The following is a 1,196-nucleotide window of genomic DNA, read 5'->3' as shown; positions in this document are numbered from 1 at the left end:
GCCAGGGACCGCCGCCGCCACGCTGGACCGTCGCCGCCTAGAGACACCGCCCGGGGTCGCCCTGTCCCCGGGGGACCCCAAGAGGGGAAAGGCCAGGGGGCCGCCGCCACTAGCGTCGCCCGGGCCAGGCCCGCAGCGGGCGCCGGCGACGGCGGCAGGGAGGAAGAGGGAGGGGGAGGCGCGGGGGGGAGGAGGATGGGCGCGGCCAGCCGCTCGCGGGAGAGAGGAGGGGGGTAACTGCTCACCCCGTTGGTGTTCTTTCAGTCTCCTTCTATGTATTAGAAAATATAACAAAAGTAAATGGAATATATTATGAAGATAGTGACTGGTGAACACTGAACAACTTCCCCTGTTCTAGTTGCGATGAAGCTTCCGCCGATACCTGCTCTCCAATTTCCGACTGTACGTCGGCGAAAAGAGATTACACACTTGTTTTACAAATCCAAATAAATGTTAAACAAGTTTATATTGAATGGCATGTCAAAATAACCGTTAAGATGACAACTTATACTCTTGTCTTTTTTTTAGCATGTACAAAGGAATTATCACACAACATTTTATGGTCTGGCCGAAATATATTATTCCCACCGGACCCGAATTCCTTTGTGGCTTACTAATTTTACGAGTTAAACATTGTAAGTTTTAGTTAACAACACCTTTTTCCCATTTTCCCGAGTTGCATTGCATAAAAAATGGCAAACTGATACCAATATTTGGCAATCTACTAAAGGTCTCTCTAGATTTTGAAATGCAATTGTGTCAAGCTTAAAGCATTTGAGATGGTCTTTGTCAATCGCTGATCATGATGCACCAAAGGCAAATAAAGCACAAAGAGACGGAGATGAAGAGAAGCAAAATGTAGTATTTGAAATGTGGCGATGAAGTGGATTGAAAACAAAAACAACGAAAACTGAAGCTGATAACTTCTAATATACAATTACACTTGCTAAGATGTGCGGCCCAGAGAACAAGTTGCGATAGCAATAAAGATTGGATGAATAGTCAAGTATTATCACATCATAGCTGAAAAGAAAAAGGAAATTATACCGGTTAACTATATTAGTCATTTTTGTTATAGGCGAAGACAACGGTGCGATCTTGATGGAGGAGTATGGATGTACCTCGTCGCCGTCGACCCAGCGATGACACCCACGTGTACGGTGAGATTTCTGATGACCTCATTGCCCCATCTCTTT

The sequence above is a fragment of the Triticum dicoccoides genome, chromosome 6B (assembly GCF_002162155.2).
Source record: "Triticum dicoccoides isolate Atlit2015 ecotype Zavitan chromosome 6B, WEW_v2.0, whole genome shotgun sequence".
In the NCBI taxonomy this organism is placed as follows: domain Eukaryota; kingdom Viridiplantae; phylum Streptophyta; class Magnoliopsida; order Poales; family Poaceae; genus Triticum; species Triticum dicoccoides.
The sequence above is the reverse complement of the archived record's forward strand: the minus strand, read 5'-3'. Positions refer to the sequence as shown.